This window comes from Rhea pennata, chromosome Z, assembly GCF_028389875.1.
Source record: "Rhea pennata isolate bPtePen1 chromosome Z, bPtePen1.pri, whole genome shotgun sequence".
NCBI classification, from domain to species: domain Eukaryota; kingdom Metazoa; phylum Chordata; class Aves; order Rheiformes; family Rheidae; genus Rhea; species Rhea pennata.
Genome location: NC_084702.1, coordinates 32786892 through 32809609, shown reverse-complemented (window position 1 = coordinate 32809609; position 22718 = coordinate 32786892). Strand labels below are relative to the sequence as shown.

Genomic DNA, 22718 nt, shown 5'->3' with positions numbered 1-22718 from the left:
TTTCCTTTGAGAATCAAAGACTGATTAATAGTTACTGGAAGCTAATGCAAACTCAGAAAGTGAGAAAGTCCACAAATAACGTGGGACAAACTCACTCCATTCTAACCCACTGGGCCAGCAACTATCTCAGCATTTAAACCGTTCAGAGCTCTCCAAATTCACAGCAGAATGAATCACTCCTACTGCATTGCACTGAACTGGGGATGCTATCAAAACCGTTGTGCTTTGATAAGATTTGTGAAACGAAGCTTAAAGTATTTTAGCAGAGCTCCATGATACATACAGCTGCTACTTGAGAGGTTACGTATTAAGAGACAGAAGTCACTAAAATGACTTACAAAGTAGCTCACTTTGGTATAAGCAATAAATTAAAACACTTCTCTGAACTTTAAGAACCTGCATGGCATATGCCCTCTGCCACATCTGGATATAGTCATATACACTAGAAAAACAGGATCTTCACAACAGCACTCAAAAGTGCAAGATGTACAAACAAAACTAATCTCCTCCCTTCACCCCAAGCAAATGAACTAACTAAAGGTTTGCTAATTTTCCCATTCAAAGGAAGGAAAAAAAAAAAAAAAAAAAGATGGACACACAAGGACAGAGAAGGGATGACTGCTTTGCTTTCATCAGAACAAAGGCGTATTTTTATCATGCTTTAGCTATTTTCCATCCTTTGTTTTTCCACAAAAATTGCAACAGAACACTTTCAGGGATGTAGCCATTAAAAGACTACCTTTCAGACCAGTACTATTGTGCAGGAGTGAGCTTGTCACTGTTCGGAGCTTTTCAAAGTTCTGGATCTTCCCTTGATGAATATATAAGGGTGCCTGCAAAAGCAATGATCTTGGCTGGTCCAGCTCCACAGTTCACGTTATGGCTTCTCTCATTGTGCTGGGCTTTGAGTCAACAGGAAATACTGGGAATCTCTGATCGAGGTCTTCTTTCTAATGCTTAATTATGTGCAGTTCTATACGTTCCTGGAGTTCTTTGGAAAAAGTCCAAGAAAGGCCTATAGCTCCACACTGAAGGGAACTGTATAAGTGATCGTGGAATACATATCCAAAGAGCATTTATCTTTAAGCAACAATCCTGAAATCAGATGTGCTGACTGCAAGGTAAGTGAGGTAAGTGCACTACATGTTCACAAAATCAGGCAAACTATCAACATACCAGCTGAGAGTTACAATTAACTATAGGCACAGAAAACAGAGGGAAAAAAAGCTGGACATCAACAGGTAAAATTCAAAAGCATCGATACAAAACTGAAGTGATGAAAGCAGCAAAGAAAAATGAAATTCCTGAGGTAATAGAGTTGGGAGTGGGAAATTACACATGCATACCATAATCAGAAAGTGGTGGTGTTAGTGGGGAAGCTCTTTTTAGTTACAGGTTTTGAGTTTAGTCTTATTTTAAATAAAAATAGTTTTCTGAAATTTCCTCCAGGTTTCAGGGGGAAAGGACAACTACATGCCAACTTGAAAAAATAACACATCAAACAGAAAGCGAAGTTCTCCAAAAGAATGTATTGCAGATAGCCTAGGTCTGGTTTTGATGGCTCAGCTCAACACTAAAGCCAGCTACTAAACATTTGTCTAAAATCAAACTAATTTAAATGTAATACTTTCTTACTTGATCTGCCTCCCATATTAGAAAAACATCACAACCAGATTCAGTAATATCTGGCTAAGGGACTGAATGACATTTTGCCATATGCTTGCCCTATGAGGAAGTCCTTGTTTCCCATATTAGTCCAAAAAACACATACTAAAATTGAACACAAGAATCCAAAAAATTGGATCCGAAGGTTAGTATTAAAAACACGCACTGGCTGTTCCACTGAGTAGGAATCAGGCTACAGAGGAGGAAGAGTTAGATAGTGCCAACTGAGCTTACAAAGGCTTAATTAAAAAACAGAATGTACTCTTGTTAACATATAATTTTAAGTTACAGATGAATGCATATATAGATTTTTAAATAAAAACTCCAACTTCTGGTTTATTTCCTTCCAACAGCTGAGAAGACCTGGTGAAACATTCATCTATGCACAAGCCTTTCAGAACGATTCTCTGACACAGCTATAATAATTTTGCAAAACCGTTTTGCTTGTTATTGCAGAATTATGCACACCTTTGATTCTAGAACATTGAAGACGTATGTACAGTGCCTTTTAAAAAAGTTTTTAGAGCTGTACTCTACACCTCCTTCACGCAGTGTGGATAAACAAGAACCCTTTTGTTTATTCTGAAATGATTTTTCTATGCCAACAGAACATGGATTAGGAAGGCTGGAATTCTACAGTTTGGTTTCAGTATTTTTCTACCCTTATAAACAGCAACACAGCTTATCCAACTAGCTTTAAAACCAGTGGTACAGTTCAACACTTTGGGGGGGAATATTAAGGTATGACTTCATTTCTATTCATCCCATCACCACAATTCCTCCTGCAAAAGTCAAAGCAATGACTTTTTAAAGCATCCACACTTCACTCTTATGTGTAATGCAAAACTATGCACTGAGTAAGCCTTGCATATTTCCCAACATACTGACCAATCATTTCATAAATGAACAGTACTCCACACTTTAAATCGTTGACAAAAGTGTAACTTTTTTTTTTTTTTTTTTTTTTTTTTTTAAGATATTTACTATTGATTCAAATCAGAGCGAACCTTCCCTGCACTCTTTTACCTTTAGGAACTCAGAACTACAAAGATAATCTTCACATACTCTTAACTGCTCAGTCTACTTCAAATTACCTTGCATTTAACTGCAGGTCAAGCACAGGCACCAGGGTAACAAGTGGTCACAGGCCAGCTGATGCAGTGTAACTGCCTTACATCGCACACTTTTGCATCACAGCAAATATGAAGTAGCTGAGTTTCTCATTATTAAAAAATAGCCATCCTCCTCTTCCCCTGAGCCCAACAATATACACACAAAGATAACCACTACCCAGAACATACACAGTAATAAGCTATTGCTATCAAGCCATGTGTTAATTACCATTCTATGGTAAATGCAAGTTAACTTTAAGTAGCATAATGCAACTACTTTATCCTCACTCACTCTCTTACAGATGGAGTTGCTCAAATAGTTGATTATATTTGTGAGCAAATTCACACACAGATCAATTTGATAAGAGCGCTGAAGGCAGCTCTCAGGAATTAGAGAGGGAAACATCTATTTCAGAAATATTATGTTTTTTATTTGAGTGTCTCCCCATATATGATACTTAGGTAAATTAGTCTTGTTGTGAGGACTAACTCTAATTGCTGTTGTGCAAGTCTGAGAGACACTGCTTCAAAATCAAAAGGATCACCCAATCATTCTGGAAGAAACAGCTCAAGGCATATAACTGCTGTTAGAAAAGGTAGTGGAGTGGTAAGTTACTTGGCTAGGTCATCTGTGGGGTATTTTTTATTATTATTATTAATCATTGTAAATCAAATACTTGGATTCACAGCTCTTTAGCAGGCTGACTGGTCTTTCATTGATGCTTTGAGCATTAAACAGCATTTAACACCCATTCTCAACTATCCAGACTAGCAGACACTGATACACACTTGTGCCAGCTTTGAGAGAACCCAAGTTTGATATGGTATTTAAAGAAGAGACGAAAAAAGTAGACTTGCTTTTTGATGGTCCACATTCTCTACCTTTTTGGCTCACCAGAGGTCTGTGGACCACAAGTGATGAACTGTTCTAATACATGTATTTTTAAACTAAGCTTAGAGTCTAAGTACACTGAGAAGTCACTGCAATACTAAACTGAAAATAAGCATAGTTAAAATATTTTCCTAAAACAGCCTTAATAACGTGAGGTCATTTATTTTTCTAAGAGGAAGTATCTTGCTGACATACTTGAAACAATTTCTTCTGATGCAGTAGGCTTCTACTGCTGCATTCATGGAGGACCATAATAAAGAACATTTTCTGTTTCCCACATTCAGAGGTGAAACAGTTCACCTCTTTAGGAACCTCTGATTAAAGTCTACATCCAAATACTGCAGCTGTTTTATAGCTTACACACAGTGCATTGCAACATAACCTGTAAGATAAGCAGTGGCAGACCACCAAGCTGGAGGAGAAGGCCAGAAATCAATCTGTCAGAAGACACTAAAAAAACCATTGTTTGGGACACTAAGCCAAATAATTGTACATCAATAGTTAAGACTTGTGCTACATCAACTACCAATTTTAAAAGCAGATTCAAAATTCTTATCATGACAAACTATTACTCACAGCATTGACTGGAAGATCAAAATTTGTTTGATGTGAAGCTCAATCTAATTAACCAGAGAAGATACTGACAAATAAAGTTCTTCAGTACCTAAAACCCTACAAAACATTTAAAGGGGGGGGGGGAGGCTAGAAAAATAAAAGCAGTTACATAGCATTAGTTCCGTATTCAAACAAAACAATAATAAGCTGTCTTACAACTCCATTTATTCATAGTTTTGAGACACACATGCCTCAACTCCCATAATCAACACCAAAGTAAATGCGATCCTGGCAGACAGTTTTGAGATTACAGGCACTACCTTGGGCCTCCTCCATCCTACCTAAATGCTGACTGCCTCTCCACTGGTAAAAACTTAATTCTCTTTCTTAAATCAGTTTGAGGGAGTGGGGAAGGACAGGAATTAGAATAAAATTGTTGGGCAGATTAACACTGAGTAAACTCCTCTAGTCACAAGAAAATAGGCAATTTCACTAAAAATTACCAATAACAAAACAGTAAACATCAACATTTTGCAAACTGGTGCCTGACACCAATATGAAGATCCAAAGCCTCTAGCCAAAGAATAGAGAAACTATCTGATCTTCAGACAGTAAGAAAAGCTTAAGAACACAATTAGGCAATTAAAGCCAGTGGCAAGTTTCACCCTGTCTTTACAGGATCAGAGAAAGAAATGAGCACTCAGGGAAATGACCTCTTGCCTTTTATTGGTGTCTTAAAACAGATGAGTAACCAGTCATCAAGTGAATTTGCCTTACCTATTTTCTTCACCTCCAGTCATTTTAGCTTAGATTCAAAGTAGTTTTTAATGTAAATACATTCAAGTAACTGTTTACATTGGGAAAGTAAATCACTTGAGCAAAAGCATTTGCTGAGAAGTAGGAGAGTCATGCCATAGGTGCTAACCAATAATGCAATCTGGTATTTTTCTGTAAGAATAAGCAGAAAATTCACCACCTATGATGTTAACACAAATCTCTGAAGAGACTATCAACTTTCAATTGTGAATAGAATTAGCTTTCAAAGCTATAAAATGCAGTAACATTAAGGTACTGGAAACAAAATTCAGCACTATCTTAGGAAGTCTAGCTAAGCTGACTAGGCTAGTTTTTTTGATTAGTTTGGCAGGTGAGTGAAAATACAGTTCTTAGAAGTAAAAGGCATTACTTGAAGGCAAATAGTTAAGCTGAAGAGAAAGGAATTCTGAGACTTGTAATACTGACCACTTATCTACTGTAGCCAACACTGGAATCCGCTAGGGAACGAGAAGAACTTCTTAATTAAACTGTTTATTACACTGAGTTTTTCTCCTGTAAAAGATGAGAACCCTCAGCATTGTAACATCACACTATTTCTCAACTCAGTAATACTTCCTCTGTTTATGCACGTCTTTCTGACTTTTAATGGGAGAAAAAAGTAAATTTTTACTTACATGAGTAAAAACTGAGGAGGGGGGAAGAGGTCAAGCTGTGAAACTGATGGCTTTTCTCAAAAAGGGAAGGAAAAAGCAAAGAACAGAGATCATGGAGCCAGTTCTTTGTGCAACTAATGGATATCTGCATATTCATGAAAATAATGAGGAGCAGTAGATCTTAAAGAAATATTTAAGAGCACAAAGAATGGTCTCAAGTTATTTGGTGAAAAGTTACTTAGTGGATTGTGGGAAAAGGTACTTTCCGAGCACACCTGCATGAGTTATGAAAAGCTTTTGCTTGGAAAGTAGGAAAACTAGTTTAAGCCACTGAATTTTTCAGTTGAGCTGTCAAAAATAATAGTAGCTCACGAATTCAGACTATACTCAGTGCTCACCCCCCTTGCTAGATGGTCGTTCCCTCCTCCCCCCCCCAAGAAAGTAAGATACCTGGTATCTTGGGAAAACACCACTCCCTCTGTGAACTGGGGCACTATTTGATAGCATTTACCAACACCTGGACATGAGACAGTTCAGTACAGAAACAAGATAATTTTATTTTGGAATTGGACTTCAAAAGATTATAAAACTGGAAGGACTGCCTGTGAATAGACTTGTTTGGCCTTGAGTAACTGCCTCTACAGGAAAGCAAAAACTGCTACCTCAAATATTTCCTCTTGTCCTGCAGTAGCAGAAAGGTCAAAAAAACGGTGGCAAGAAGAAGCCAAGACTAAGAATGAAGACTACCTTGGAATCATTTTTGTTCCCTGTCATACCTTGCCTGTCCTACAAAAATACAGAAGATGTTCTTAAGCTTTGATAATAAATTCTCAATAATTCTGCCTCTAAATTACTTTATTTATTGTGCATGAAGCACAAATGGAAAAGGAACAGGATAGTTCATTCTTCAAGACAGGACTTCAGTGTGAGAACTTTCAGAGACAGCCATATGTAAATTGTCTTCATCTTCCTTTCAGCTTGAAAAATCTGTGCAGAAAGCTTTAAGTCTGAACAGAACCAGATTCCCTAGCATGAACATTTTATTAGTTATGCCTTACACTTTCTGAGATTTTGCATCAGTCTAGGTACTGGTACTAACAGAAGAAAGGGGGGAAAAAAACAACATATTTCCTTTTTAAAATACAGACTTACTTGCAGAAAAGTTAGTCTAATCATCTTTTAGTATCTGAAACCAAGGCTTAGCTTGCTCAACTGAAACCAAGGCTTAGCTTTCTGAAAACAGAAATCCAGAAAGGGAAAAAGTTAAGTATCTTCCAATCTCAGATAGCAGGGCATCTCTCCCCTTTTAAGTAGACAAGGCTTGCTAGAAGTCTGCCCTATGGACAAGCAGAGCACACACAAGAACAGACAACCACGCCTCAGCCTTTCAAGTTGATCCTGCTTCATATTTAATCTTGCTCCACTGCCACCCAAACACACAGCCTCCCAGAAACACGTAGAGGCCCCACTACAACCGAAAACGAGGATGTCTATTCACAGCAGGGTCCCTTCCCCCTACTTCTCCTCCTTCAATTAAGTTCTGTACATTTTTTTGGGGGGGGGGGGGGGGGAAAGAGGCGGGGAGAAGGGGAAACTCTCCCTAAAATGACTCCATACAAATTCTGTTTTTCAACCAATACCTACATTAAAAAGCTATCCACAAGGCAGTGGGTTTCCTCCCCCTCATCCCATGTTTGAGGCAAGCTATTGCTTTTATTTATTTTTTAAATATTTTCTATTCATTAGTAATACAGCTACATTCCCTAGTTATGTGAAATAATTTTGCCCTACTATTCTCTCTATTCATGCCAACACAGGTATAACTGAGCGTAGAGACGAATCCCCCAAAAAACTCTGAAGTGAACTGTTAGGATAGCTTACGAATCAGAAGAGAGTTTGCCTGCCCTGCCTTGTATGCTTTTACTGATGAAGCAGGGGAGCAGAAGATCAAAGAGATGTAATTTGCAACTGCTGATATCAGGAACAGGACAGCAATGACTCGCAGCGCTCTCCACAATCAAGCGGCCAAAAGAGCTTTCTGTGCTGGTGCACTTCTAGAGCAGCCTCTTCCTCATCCCTCCAGCAATGCAAAGCCCATGCTGTGGCATCAAAACCGGTCTTTGGGAAAGCTCCCCTAGCTGCAAGATGTCAAACGTGAGTATCCAATGCTCTCCAGGTTCCAAATACATCAAACATCTGCATGCTCCCTAACTCCAAAAGCATTTAGAGACACATTTCTAAAAAGTCTTTGGACCATGCAAGAAGCAGTTTTCTGCTAAGCTGTTTTTTGAGGCTACTCCTGTCAGAATACATTCTGACTGATCAGATCTCTCATCACTGCAGTTCCACCAATAATGGTGAACCAACCATCAATGAATTTTTTCATCTTCTTTCAACATTAGAACAAAAATTTTACAAAGGCAATCAAAAAAAAAGTACATACATCTAACAAAGTTCTCTGCAACTAGAATGTTCTGTTATGGTACCAGTGAATTAATCTCTGAGGTATTTGTTCCACTTTAATTTCTCTTTATCATTCTTATCACTGCCTAAAATGCCTAAAATTATGGAACAGGATGGGCAAGAAACTGTCCAGAACCTTATCAAGGTAACTGTGTCTTCTGAGTACAAGATGAATTAGACAACCTACATTCCAAGTCTTTTTTTTCCCGTCTGTCAGCCCTAGAAAATTGAATAAAGACAACCTACTCTCCAAACATTTTACAATTCAAGTTGAAGACCAGAAATAAGTTATAGACATGCAGAAGAGCACAGACCCAATACTCACCAGTACTACGGGTACTTAAGCGTACTGGAGACCTAAACACGGTATTACCTTTAGAGGCCTTTATGTTTGATAAAACATTTGAAAAAGGATCGTAAGAAATGTCATTGTTCCAGAACATGCTTTTTTCTATACTGCTCAGCACACGCAACACTTGCACTAAAATCAGAAAGCCAGAAACTTCCAGATTTAAAAATCTCAATAGTAAACAAGAGACAACACAATGGAGTTAGGCTACCTTTGTTCAACACTGTTATGCTTAATCAATGTCACAACACAAGTAAGCCATGAGTAGGATACAATTTATTAATTTGCAGGCATAGGCTGTTCACATATCAGAGGAACAGAAAGAAAGACCAACCAATAGTTAGCAAATAAAGCAGAGTCTACGTACCACCAAGCAATTTGGGCTCTCAACCTTGAGGAGTTTCCTGGTCAGGCGTCCCTGAACTAGGGAGGAGGCGACTTTTATCTGTCTCTCCTTGAGCAAGTCCCCTTCCCTTACGTATAGATATACCTGACAGTGATGGCCACAAGTCATAAGACAAAGCTTTGTTCAGCTGGTGGAACCAAGATGTGGTTCAGATGAAACAAAGATGGGGTTCCAGGAGGTCAGTTCTTGGCAGACTGTCTTGTTCACAGGACAATGCAGCTGTCCAAGTCCTATTAATAAAGCTCGTATCAGCCCTCAGGTATCCGCTCACATTAATAACTTTTATAACAGTGGCTGGAGGGCAGCCTGTGGAAGCAGGTGTACCTCTGGTGTAACAATGGGGTTCAGTGTAGCCTCCCTTACAAACATGCTAAGGAAAAGTTTTCATAGGGAAAATACATACTAAGCTAGGAAAATTATTTCTGCAACAGAAATAGTTATTTGATTTTAACATAACCAGACTAGAAGTCTGATGTCTTTCAATTATATTTCTTAGGGTAAGAGGTCACAACCTACTAGAGTTTTTACATTTAAATGAATAATACAAATTCTGAAAGAAGTTATTTAGAAGTTTCAAAAGGAGGGAAATTAAAATATACATAGGTTAATTTTAGAAAAATCAGCACGATACTATAATCTTCTAGAATAGCTTAGTATGCTTCAGAAGCCAGAGAACATTACTGGAAAAGAAAGTCACAGTTACTTCTTCATTTTACAAACCACTGACAGCATTCAGGTAGAGTAGTATCACCTTAAGAAGTCATACCAGCAGCAGACATCAAGTTGCCAGGTAATGTTATACTTTACAACCTAGTCAGCACAGTAACCTTAAAACACAATTAAGTTAGAAATGTTCCCTGTGTTCTTAATTGTTCTGGCCTAGCAGGAATCTGGAGAAGGGGAAGAAGAAAAAGAAAAAAGGAAAGGAAAAAAAAAAACACCACCCACAACTAAGCAACGGACAGAAAAGCCTTAATGGTGCACACTCAGAGGGAACTGTCACTTTAATAGGCAATTCCTGAAGTTACACAGTTACTTTGGCAAGCTTGGGAACTCGGGATTAAAGTCTACCTATGAACCATCAAAAAAGACACTCTGGAAGCAGAAAAACAGAAGATCCACCAATGACTTTAAATGCAGCAACACATTTTACCAGACCACTTGAAGAACACTAAAGTATTTCCAAACTTGCCGATAGAGTCTTCAGAAACTTCAGCAGACAGACAGGCTCCCCAATCTCTGACACCAAGTCAAACAAATAAAAAGCTTCAGAAGCAAGCATTAAGAGTCAGGTTACTGTACACCACTTGTCTCTCCCAAGAAACGTGGGGATTGAACCCAAAGCACTCTAATTGAAATAGGATACAAGGGTACACCAGCTTCAATGTGGCCAGAAAAGAGGATCTGCATAGAGCCATCACAGAAGAAGCAGCAAGGAAAATACAGACATGACTTCAAAGACAGCAAGTGGTTTCAGAAAAATCAACCACCATGACCGATCCTTCCCTCCCCCCCCCCCCCCCAAAAGGGATATTGCAAGTCATCATTATAAAAGTAACTGGACTATTACTGGAAAGTACAGTAACAATAGAAAAGAAAAAAAAATATATAATTCTGTTGTGTTCAAACTACTATCTACAGTTGAAGGGTCTAAAGTTCAGCATCCATTCTGCTTAATTTAAGTATTTACTAGATCATTGAAATCCATACAACTGTTCTTGAAATTAAGATCAACTCTCAACGGTATTTGTAGATGCAGATCTTGAATACCATATAGCAGAACATTCAATAATGTAAAAAATCCACAATACATCTAACCCACCTTGCAATATCTGCAAATATTAGAATGCGATTAGGTAACATTTAATTCTAATAGCGTCATCACAGTTCATGACAGTGTCCACATATTTCAGCAGTTTGTGAAACCATTACAATAAAGTTTCCAAGTGAGTAAACCAAGCAATGGTCATGTAATGTTGATTTAGAGGAGTTTTGTAACATACATTATAGAAAAAAACATAAAAAGAGAACATTCTCAATTATCCTCTCTGATAGCCAAATCAATTCATCTCCTAGATTCTGCAAGTCATCACAAAATTCACATTTTGGATTAAGACAAAATTAAATTCAACCATTATCAATCAAACAGCAAAAGCAGTAGTAAGTACTGCACATCATGGAATTAGATATCACCATTATTTGACAGTTATCTTAGTAACCTCATGTTCATTTTTCAAATCAACAATTCATAGATAAAGAAAATTGTTAATTTTACTGTTTCAAGGAACTCATCACCTGTCCTTGTGACAATGTGGACGAAAGCTATCTGGACATTTTAAAAGAATGGGGAATATGACCTTTCTTTTATAAGTCATGTGGTATACTGACATCTAGTCAGTATTTGCCTTGGATGACAAGTGGGCTACACCTTGACACATGGAAAATACTGATTAGGAAAAGCAGCAAGCAAGAAAGATCATGATTTGCCTTCAAATCATAAAAAGTACAAAACTCATAAGAGTAGTAAGACCATGAAAATGAGGGGAAAAAAAGACAAAAACATTTCTTCACACCTAGTATCAGAAACAAGGGATCTAGTTATCCAAATGGAAAAAGAGTTTTCTTGGTAATACTTCTCTCCTTTGGCTAGACTTCCAATGTCTTAAAGCTGCTTTTTAAGCCACATCAAATTAAATTTCAGTCTCATCTACAAAATCATACTCTCACACTATACCATCAAGTCAAGTTTGCTCTTTCTAATATCCGAGCGAAGAGATGGAAGGAAGCACAGTCAGAAGAAAAAATAAAACAAAACAAAAACCCCCAGTAAGTTTACAAGAGTAGGCTTTTATAGTCAAGGAAACCTGGCTGTTCGTCTTCTTCAGACAATGAGATCTTATTAAGAATTCTTGTTTTATCTATCAAAAATTAAGCAAACAACACACTGTATTTAATGAACTTTAAAACAGCTATTGCATCAGCAGGATGTTTACAGATCTCAACATGTCAAAGGGTTCAGCTTGGCAACAGCTGGCAATGAAAGACACAAAATAAGAAGTCGATGGAAGAACATTATTGGAGCAGAAAAACAGAAAAATACTGAAGTATAAGATGAACTGTAAGTGTACCTTCTGGACTTAATATTAAGTGGAAATTTCACAAATATTTAGAGCTACATTTAGTCATGATTTGTTCTTTGATGATTCATTGAAACACACTTTCTGTGAAAAGAAATCAGTTCATTTCTGACATCATGGTGGCTGTGCTTTTCCTGCAGTCTTGTCTTCTTTTGCCCTTCTCTCCCCCAGCTGATTTCATAATACGAGCAAATTAACAGTTCTGAAAAGAGGATTTAACTTTTTTTTTTTTTTTTTTTTTTTTTTTAATTTGGACTAACCATAGCCTAACATCATCCACGCTGACAAGCACAGTGGACTGTCTTAGTGGCACCAAAGGCACAAAGATTTCTTAAACCGGATCCGCTCCCCAAGATACACTAAAGATGATCAACAACACTGATTTTCAACAAACTTATCTAATAAAACCAAGGTAGGAAGAAAAATCCTCAAGGTATCATACAAAAGAACACAATTACAAGTTATGACAAAGATGCCATAAAACCAAAAAAAAAAAAAAAAAAAAAAACCTACAAAAGAAAAAACACCCACCACACTTATAAACCTAATAATGTTGAGCTGAATTTTATTGAATAAAATTCAAACCAAGCAGCAAAACTACCATGTAGTAGAGTATGCAACATCAAGACTCTTTCGAAGTGAATGTTTTCTGTTTTCGGTCTAAACCCCTTATTCAAACAGGTTCTTGTGGGTGGATTGTTTATTTTTATTTTTGTTTTATACAATTGTTTATTTTTAGTTCTGGAGCCAAGAGGACCAGCTTAAGTATCAAAACCACTATTCAGAGGGAGGAGCTGCATATCTTAGTACATTTCACACTTCTAATAAAAAAGTCACTAATAGAAATTTCAAAATTTGGCTGCTATAACAGCGAACAACAACAATGTATCTACCACTAAGAAGCTATTCCAGTGGTTTTACCAGTATTACCTTCTTGAATAGGTAGTTAAGAGGTTAAAGAAAAAAGACAAGTAACTGACTGCTGCAGGAATCTACTGACATATCAAATTACAGACTTTTGCTCAGACTTTTCCATCTAGAAGTAGTACAGTTGGCTCAGGAGCCATGACGTAGATGCACATTCCAAAATGATCTTGTAACTTGGATGACTCCACTCAAGTTTTACATTGTTGTAAACTCAGTATTACCATTTATTTTCTCCTCACCTCCAAATAATCAACTCCTGTTAATAAGGATCACAAAGAGCAGAAGAAAAACACACTCATAGATTTAAGAGGTATTCATATATGATACTTAATTCTAGCATTGAAGCGTAGTAATCATTTACTTCTACATCAGTAAAAACTATACAATTATGCTACGCCAGTGCTTCTCCATCTGATGCTTCCCAAAGCAAAGACTATAGAGTTAGGGCATTATTTCAAGGCACTGCTCAGATACTAACAGAAGTTATGGCTATTGATGTGTACATGCTTTGAATAAAGACTCTGTCTTTAAATACAGTCTTTGGAAAATGAACCATTTACTATGAATTACAGTAACACATATGCCTGGAAAGCAATAGAAAGCATCGTGTCCTTTACATCTTGAGCACTTATCCTTAAGTTACAGCCCGGAAATAATTCTGCTCCACATCAGATCATTTTAGATATGTCCAAGCAACTACCTTCAAACGTTATTTTGGCTTTACGTCATTAAAAAACCCAATAAAATATAAGCACTTTTCATCGAAGCCAGAAGGGGGTGCTCTGAATAACTGAGGTTGGGGGGTGTTGAACTGAGTATTTGCCTTGTGTGAGGAGAGGTCAGAAACACGCTGTCTTGCTTTAAAGTTCATGATGCCATGCCTTTTCTACCAAGAAAATAAGTAAGTTCTTCTTAAAAAGAATAAAAAGAATCTGGAAAGCAGGAGTGCTCCTTTTAACATAAAGGGACTGCTTCAGTTTGTGCTATTGTCATCACAAGGGCAAATTAATCTGTGACAGAAAACTAGCAACACAAAGAGACCTGGCAAGTGTTAATTCCAGTTTTGTACCCCATGATCTGCGGGCTATTTAAGATACTGACACTGAGATATAGAAAAAGCCAAGAAATTCAAAAAGCCTATCCTATAGTTTTTAACCTACACAACGCCTATTCTGACATAACTAGTTCATCTCTTTTTAAATGTGACTGTGCTGAGTTGATACCTTATAGTGAACTGCGTCCTAAAATGAAAGCAACGGCCCCAGATCATTCTGCCGGTGTAATACAGTATTTCATCCCTGGCAGCACTTTGGTGCATCAGCCTCCCCCCACCCAAAAAGAGACGAAGATACGCACATTCCGCCCAAGCCCCTCTCACGGGGCTCGGCCGGCTCCCCCCTCCCACGCTCACCCCAGGCCTTGCCAGATCCCCCGATCCCCTCTGCTTTTTAGGTTTCATTTTGTTGTAAACAGCAAAACGAAAGGAGACAAAGCTTCTAAAGCGAGGATCCTTACCCTTGAAATCCCGCCATGCGCGCAATAAGGAGGGTGAACTGGTTTTGCTCTCCCCCCCTTTTTTTTTGAGGGGGGGGAGGAAGAAGGAAAGGGAGATGGGGGAGGGAGAGGAGAGAAACAAAAGCCTGAGCGGAGGAGCGGCTTAGGCGGCGGAGACCGAGGGAGAAGGCGGAGAGCCTGGTGGAGGCGCAGGGCGAGCGTCAGCCATGTTGTGTGTGTGCGTGTGTGTCGGTCCAGTATTTACAAACCTGCAGCCGCAGCAGCGCTCGGAGTCTGGGAGCGAGCGAGGGGGGCAGAGCAGGGAGGGAGAGAGGAAGGAGCGGAGGGAGGCGAGGCGAGGCAGGCTCGGGCCGAGCGCGAGCAGGGCGGGAGGAGGGGGAAGCGGCGGCAGACAAAGGAAGCCGGCGGAGCCCGAGCGGAGCGGAGCGCACACTCACGCACACGCACTCACACGCGGCGTGTCTCAGGCGGCGGTGTGTGCCAGCCCGGCAGCGGCGGCGGCGGCTCCCCCAGCTCCGGCCCCGCCGCCGCCCTCGCCCCGCTTGCTGGCGGCGCGGGGGGGCCGGGGCATGCCTCCCCCCGCCTCCGCCTCCCCCCGCGGCGCTATCGGCAGCGCCGTGCCCGCCGCCAGCCCCGCGGCGGGCCCCAGCCCGCGGCGCAGCGGCCCCGCGCGGGGGCAGGGGCCGGGGGCGGCACCGCTGCCCTCCCCTGCAGGGGGGTGCGGGGCAGGGGCGGCAACACGAGCCGGGCGCCCCGCGGCCGCCCGGCGGCGGCTTCCGGCAGGGCGGCGGGGGAGGGGGACGGAGCCGGGACGCAGCGAGCGAATAAATAACGTCGGCCCCGGGGGAGGGGAGGCGAGGCTGGGAGCGGCGGCTCGGGCTCCGGCTCCCCCCACAGCGACTCCCTCCGGCGCTGCCCGGTACTGGGCCGGGCCAGGCCAAGGGCGGCGCGACGGGCTGCGCTCCCCCCGCCGCCCCTCCCCCGCCGGCCCCGCTCGCTCACCTGCCGGCGGGACGGGCGCCCGGGGGTGCCAGGCGGGCGGCGCGGCGGTGCCGGCGCTGCAGCCGCCGCCGCCGCGCCCCTGCCTCGCCAGGCCGCTCAGCTCCTCCGCGGCGCCAGCACGGGCGGCGGCAGCAGCGGCGGGGACGGCTGCGCCTCTCGTCTCGTTCGCCCCCCTCCGCCGTCGCCGCCGCCGCCGCTGCCTCCTGCTCGCCTCTGCCACATTTGGATCCCCCTCTCCCTACGCGAGCTCCGCCGCCAGGATAGAGGCCTCCTCACCTTCCTGCCAAATAGTGAGCCAACCGCATCGAGCCGTTCAAAACACAGGGCCGGGCCCCGCCCTCCCCCGCCGCCCCCCTCGCGCCGCCGGCGCGCACGCGCCGTGCGGCTCCCGAACTGCGACAGGAGCGCAGGAAGTCACCCCCCCTCCCGCCGCCCCGGCCGCCGCCGCGCCCCAGTGCGCATGCGCTGCCCCCGCCCGCCCGTTCAACCGTCGCTTGCCGGTGCTTAGGTGGAGGCCGGTGGCCCCGGCCCAAAGGCCGGTCCGCGCAGCGCCTCCGCTCCCGTTGGTGTCCGAGCGACGCTCGAACAGTGCAGACCGCCGTGCTTACGCAGAGAGACCCGGCGGAGGGCGGCTGGCTACCTGAAGGCAGACGGGTGTTTCATAGGACTGCACAAAGCGTGTGGAAGTAACAAAGGATTTGGACTCGAGAGTCGGAACATAGCAGTGTCGAAATAGTTGGGTTGAATTTACCCTGGTCTCTAAATAATTTAAACAAGGCCGTAAAGGCTGCACTTTCTCTTTGGAGGAGAGCCAGAGTTACTTCTTTGGACAGAAAAGCAATTCCTTCCATAGGATTTCTTCAAAAAGTTGCCCCCTCAACAGTTTGTTCTTGCTGTGATCTATGGAAATGAGAAACTTAAAAGTTGAAAAAAAAAAAATAATACCTGTGATTGCAATTTCTTTATATACTCTTGGTAGAATTTCTTGGGTGCTCCCCAACCTGGTTTCTGTTAGGGATATAACTCCAAGAGCCATTCATAGCTTCAGATTGACCAAAAAAAAGTTAAAAGGAAAATACGTTCTCCTTATTAAATAAATGCTTCAAAGATGAAGCATACTCTGCTTTAACAAGTTAAATTGAGATTTTTTTCCTGATCAGACTTTGGTGGATACAGCATGACATGATATGACATTGTTGAACAAAAACTTCAGTGCATGACCAAAGCCCCGAAGAATTCTTTATTTGGCTTCCTTAAAACTCAAGCAGAGTTTGATTGAAGGCCATCATACTGTGAAATCAAAATGGAACTTAATCTAATAGCATTCTGAAAATTGTCCTTTATCTTACCAGTTAAAACCAAAAAATGCTATACATAAACTTCTGAGTCTTCTTGGATGCTTTGAAGAACTGTCTAGTTTGGCTACAAATAGAACGCTGAACTCCTGCTCTTGAGAAGCTTCAGGTGGGAACTAGGTTCCTATGGTCCTAGAAAACTTTGCTGTTCTGACATTCTCCCAGCCTAAAAAGAATCAGTCTTAACTCCTGAAGAATCACAGCCCCTTGGACTTGATGGTAGAATCAAGAACCCTCAAAATCCAAGTGGCAAGATCCTTGCTTGGTCTGAATTTGAAGGAAGAATGGCATCTTGCCTCTGAGGCTGATCTGCAATCAGTGTCTTTAAATGCTGTAATCAGTCGGCCACTTCAGCTTTAATTTCACTTTGCAGGACCAGTTGTCTCTTTGAGATAGCCACCTGGCTACCTGGCAAATTTGTCTTTTCCAAGAAAGCTGCTATAAAGCTAATGCAACAGGAATTATCTAAAGTCAACAGAAACAGAAGCTTCTTTCCAATGTGTTTGCTCTCTGACATTGTTACAACACTGATGAAATTTATCATGCTGGCAGGAACTGATCATCTATCTTTTAGCAACTTACAACAGCAATAAGTTTTGTATTCAGGTGATCTAAATTAAAATTTTCCTTTTTAAGTGAATGCTTGCATACCACAGGAAGGTGTTAATAAAGCTTGGCTTTTAAGGGAAATGTTGTAACTACTACTGAAGTAGAACTCAGCTGTAACTTCTAGGAACAAGCTTATAAAGATTTGGCTTCATTTAGAATTGAAAAATATGTAAAAATAAGATTGAAAAACATGTTTTAAAGAAGTTAAATCAGTATTTCAGTCTACAGATCCAACAGCAAAGTTAGGTTTCAGAGGTTGACTTGGGTTTTGCTGGTTGAATTAGTTCAACCTTAGGTTTATTGGATTGAATAAGCTCAACCTAGTAAAAGGCTTTTAAAAGCAGCGACTCATGCTAGAGAGTTGGTGGATTTGCTGTAATACGTTCATGCAGGTATACATATATACATATATATATATGGTAAGATTCTCATTCTCAAGATCAGGTCTATATGGGAAAATTTCAGTGGCAAAATTCTCCACCTCATAATTCCATGTCAGTCCATGATTAGATTTTTTTTCTGTCAACAAAACTCTTCTGCTTTTACCAGTGCAGATACACTCATTTTCTAGATGCAGGATTCCTACTGTATATCAGGAATGATAAACTGCTGGGGAGAAGGTGTCTAATAAATTTGCCTGGAAACAAAAGCCACTGACACTAGCCAGACATGCCTTTAAAGCAGATACAACTTTTTGTCATGTAAGATGAGACCCTTCTTCAAGAGACTTTCTTTGGTCACAGCAAGGGAGAATACCAAATAAATCATACTACAATTGCAGAAATTTAAATCCTTGTCCTCCTACTCCTCACTTGCATCTTCCCTCTTCCCTTTCACACACACACACAAGCTGTAGTGCTCAGGCTGTTGGTAGACAAACTGTATAGCAGGTTTTTCCCCAATAATTTCCATGCATGTAGAGAAAATTGTTATGCTAGCCAAATTAGGTATGTACTGCAAATTACACCTTTTCCCCCTTATTTCCTTTTTGTGGACTTTGAAACATGAGAGGCTTGATGAGCAACTTAATTTGCAAATGCGTTGTACTCATTTCCATCTTGAGAATTTTTGCTTTATAGCAGATTCAGAAACATTTGAGACATATGTGCTGTCTGCATATTGTACTTTACAGTTTCCCTGGGGGAATCTAAGAATAATATATAAAAAATGCAGCAGGAAGAAAACCCACTGTGAGAAATCTCAGGGAAAAAAAAAAAAAAAAAAAAAAAAGACATGACCTCCCAACTTCACCTATTAGTAGCTTTCAAAGAAGACAGGGTTCTTTCAGAGGTTTAGTACTGAGATAGGAGAGGAAAACTTCATAAAATATTGATCCGTTTTTCAAGCAAAATTCATTTTCATAAGAGAGGGAAAATACCATGTAGATAATTACGTCATTTTTCTTCCAGTAATGTCGGATTAATTAGCAAATATTACAAGCTATTTTAAAATTACACAATGACCATACGCTTCAAACTCTGTTTAAGTTTTCCGTTATATTTACATGATTTTACTTAGTATTTTTTATTCTCATTTGTTGTTCATTCACTTTTTATGTATAAAATGTTCTTTTTTGCTATAATTACAGTCATGTCACTTGTAGTTTAGATGTGTTTGCTAGTTCTTATGCATAGGTTGTATAGAAAGAAAATTAAGCACTAATCTGTTCCAAGTTGATATTGAAGATGAAGTATATACATAACTTAGTAGAATGCTTTGCTATATATTAGTGCTGTCTCAGTTGTGATGGTCTAAGGATATAAATAAGGCTGCTTTGGTAGGGGTATTTATCAAGTCAACTTCTAACATGATGATAAACATAAAAGGAAATGAAAACTGATAGACTTCTAGGTGCATTTAAATTCATATGCTAACACAGCTACTTTCATAAAACCAGCAGCCATCTAAAACAACCTCACACAAAAACAGTGGTTACATTATATATAGTTGCACTTGCAATGCTTAACCTAAAATGAATTTCAGCAAATAAGGACAATTCACAGGGGAGATATTGTTTGAGTGGCTCATCACTGCAAAGACTCAAATAAAACCCCCGCACATAGAGTTAATATAATATGAAGTGCTAACCCACACAGACCATAGCTGCATGGTTATTACATACCACTCTGTGTTGAAAATTCCATGGGACTTCATTAAGTGCAAACTGGAAGTACAAATTGGAAGAAGATTTGGATATCAAATAAACCCCATTTCCCCACAGCCTAGTAAGAGACATGAGGGCCAGGCTTCCAGGAGACCATATCATAAATGGAACCAGAGTACACCCCAAAAAGAGGAAGCTTAGCAGCAGATCTTTACAACTGTCTTAATAGGTGCCTCCCTGCAACTGAACCATCAAAATGTAGGAACTCTATACATGTGCTTGCCAAAATGTGATATATTCCTTTCATGCAGCCTAGGTCTTTATGGAAACAGCATGAGTCAGGCAAAACAACCACTGTTCATCAGTATTGAGCCAGATGGACAGTCAATGAAGGAAAGTGACACCTACTTAACAGCAGTATATTTTTCACTAATTAACTTCTTTCTCTTTTTCTTAAATTTATTAGCACAATTCAGTTAAATTTAGATAAACTGTTCTTAGCTTATGTGTTTTAGTTCTGTGTAATGTTCTTAGATGTGTATTATTTCTGTTTCAGTCCTGAAAAAGTTTAATTTTTGCTGTGTTTTTGCCACTCCTCCCAACATCCATTCTTATCCCACTCCCTCTCCTCTACCTTCATTCAGTACATACAATAACAGGTATTAATTCACATATAAATATTGCTGTACTTACTGTAACTGAACATTCTTGTGGGCATAAATGCCTAAATGAAGACTGTCAGAGTTTTCCCGTGCTTTTTGTGCCAGGCTTAACTAGACTACTAGACATAACTGTTTAATGTGATGAAACTTTATGATCTACAGTCTGAAAATACATCTTTTCAGTCTGTTTTTGTTTAACAGTACTATTAGTATAGTCAACCTGAACAGTCTTCCATAGTCTAGAACCAACACATAGCAGACAGACAATATATATTTTTAGTGTGCAGTTAATATATAATATAAGGATCATATTGTGAGCCTTGATATGAATTAAGAGAGCCTATTAATGTATAGATGTTCTCAGCATCTTATAAGCTGTTATTTTTTAAAAAACTTGGAAGAGAAACACCTCTAGCATTCAGGTTTCAATGCAAGCAAGTTAGTTGTTTAATGCCAACCTCCTCCTGCCGCCCAAAAGCCCCAGCTCATAGTATCTTAGTAGTCACTGTGTTTGCAGCATTTTAATTACAGATGTTTCTTCCGTCCCTTCCTATGGGTCACCTTTGGTATTTGAACATTTTAGATGTTTCTCCATAGTGTCTATTTTTAAAACAAAAATTCACCTGACTATCTCACAGCTAAGTGGATAGCACTGAAATATATTTTCTTAGAGTCTTACTTAACACATATTTTTGACCTGTACTGAATGCTGATGCAGAGACTTCAGTGAGTGCAGTTTCAGGTCTAACATCAGACTTCATGATCTGAGTGCACATTTCATGAAACAGAGTTTCATACTTTTATCATATTTTCTATACCCTACAAACTCTAGAATATAGATAGTTAAAAACAATCTACGATGTTGTAAACAAACCAGAAAGGTTTTCATTTAAGTCTTTCATTGAGGAAGGCGTATTCCTGTCTAAGCAAAATGAGAATTTCACTTTAATTCCACGTAGAAATTTTGTTTTAACTCTACACTGATAGAGAATTATATAATCTAAAATCAGATAACTATCAGAAAGGATAAATAATATCCCACGAAAATTAAATTAATATTGAAAAACATAGGAAGGTTGCCTCACACAGTTCTAGTTTGACTTTCCAATGAACCGAGTGCATGTGAAATAAGCAAATCACCCTCCAAGCATTTCCACTTCTGCTGCTAAATTTTTTTGATGTAGGAGTTTTGACCTTGTCTTGTGCTTTCTCTTAGTAAGCAAAGTCATAGCTGATGCAAAACTACTACAGAAACAAGGTAGACTGAAAAATACTGAGGCAAATTGTTCCTATTAATTTTTGATCCAGAATGAATTTATTTTCATTAGGAAAACAAAACAAATGAGAAGTTCCTGCTGTTAGGAGATGTTTAAAGTTAAGATGTATAAAGTTAACAAGAAGCTTACCATGCAATGACATATAACTGCTTGCAGAAATTGTCAGTCTTTGTAACAGGCTTTACCTGAACACCTTAGGATTTGAAATGCAGTTACTGTATATTGTAACAAGATCAAGGAAGGTGATCCTTGAGGTTTTGCTGGCTGTGGCTCTGAAGAGCTTACAAGTATCTTCTCTATCAGGTAGGTGATTAAAAAAAAGAAAAAAAAAAAAAAGAAATAAGTACTATAGAATGCATATAAGCAACTTCAGCATGCGTCCTAATTGGAAGGAGGGAGAAGTGAGTATAGCTAGAGATGCGAAATGGGGATTTGGGGTTGTGGCTGCATGTCTCTCATTAGTATTAAGCTATTGCTAACTCCCTCTTTACAGCTTGTTCTCCCCTTCTCATCACCTCATGTGCTGCATTGACACAGCTGTTTGTGAATAACATCCACCCTGCAGCAAATTACGTACAGACCTACACATGCTACGCACTCAAATAGCATAGGAGGTTTGGGGACAGCAACTGTGTGAACTGGAACCACTTGGCAAATGACACTCTTAGTTTAGCTGGATGTAGAAAATTGTAATGGAAAGTTTCAGAATGGTACTGATGGGAATGTTCGGGTGCAAAAGCAGCAGGGAAACAAAGAGCAGCAGAAGAGATGTAGGAATGGCATGTGTTGATGGCACCTAGATTAGCAGGTCATCAAGATCCCAGCACATCTGCATGCACCTCCTCAGGACAGCCAGATTGGGAGATAAAGGACAAACAGTAAATCCTAGTGATTTGCAGAGGTGAGATGGGATTGAGGGACTAATCACTATCAGCTCCTGAAAGGCACAAAAAGGTACATCCATAACCAGCAAATAACTAGTAACCTAGAAAGGATCCGGGAGATGTGTTGAGGACTTGACACCTGAGCTGTTCTTTGTCCTCTGACATCTTGAGGAAGCCTAAATACAGCTTTCCCACTTCTTGCTGCTGGGTGCTGGACAGATTGCTTGGACATATACCTGGTTGCCTATGAGAATGTAGTAGACTGTTCGAGTGAAATCAGTTCTGTTTTAAAATAAAACCACCTTCCCTTCCTCTCACTTTGAGCTTTGCTACTAGGTTTGCAACATTTCCTACATGGAGATCTATGTCGCAAA

General features: G+C 40.2%; 1 protein-coding gene across 5 annotated transcripts in view; it reads right to left on the bottom strand.

Annotated features, from left to right (window-relative positions):
• SPIN1 (spindlin 1) overlaps positions 1 to 15748 on the bottom strand; it is a 53599-nt gene extending 37851 nt beyond the window's left edge. Inside the window, exon 1 of one of the 5 annotated variants that reach the window (XM_062599527.1) lies at positions 15730 to 15748. The gene's annotated coding sequence lies outside the window, so the exon portion shown is untranslated. The other 4 variants (XM_062599526.1, XM_062599525.1, XM_062599523.1 and 1 more) reach the window with 4 other exon arrangements.
• Between the last annotated feature and the right edge of the window lie 6970 nt (positions 15749 to 22718).